The sequence below is a fragment of the Cynoglossus semilaevis genome, chromosome Z (assembly GCF_000523025.1).
Source record: "Cynoglossus semilaevis isolate Cse_v1.0 chromosome Z, Cse_v1.0, whole genome shotgun sequence".
In the NCBI taxonomy this organism is placed as follows: domain Eukaryota; kingdom Metazoa; phylum Chordata; class Actinopteri; order Pleuronectiformes; family Cynoglossidae; genus Cynoglossus; species Cynoglossus semilaevis.
Genome location: NC_024328.1, coordinates 14476366 through 14476754, shown reverse-complemented (window position 1 = coordinate 14476754; position 389 = coordinate 14476366). Strand labels below are relative to the sequence as shown.

General features: G+C 51.2%; 1 protein-coding gene across 1 annotated transcript in view; it reads right to left on the bottom strand.

Moving 5' to 3' along the window:
- Positions 1–389, bottom strand: part of LOC103398008 (phosphatidylinositol 3-kinase regulatory subunit alpha-like) — a 17949-nt gene that overhangs the window by 4484 nt on the left and 13076 nt on the right.

Sequence of the window (389 nt, the reverse complement as noted above, 5' to 3'; positions counted from 1 at the left end):
GTTCTACGGCGGCGGAACCGTTCTACGACGGCGGAACCACTCTACGAGTGCGGAACCACTCTACGAGTGCGGAACCGTTCTACAACGGCAGAACCATTCTACGATGGTGGAAATATTCTACGACGGCAGAAGAATTCTACGACGGCAGAACCGTTCTACGACAGAGGAAACCATTCTACGATGGTGGAACCGTTCTACGACAGAGGAAACCATTCTACGATGGTGGAACCGTTCTACGACAGAGGAAACCATTCTACGATGGTGGAACCGTTCTACGACAGAGGAAACCATTCTACGATGGTGGAACCGTTCTACGACAGAGGAAACCATTCTACGATGGTGGAACCGTTCTACGACAGAGGAAACCAGAACCGTTCTACGACAGAGGA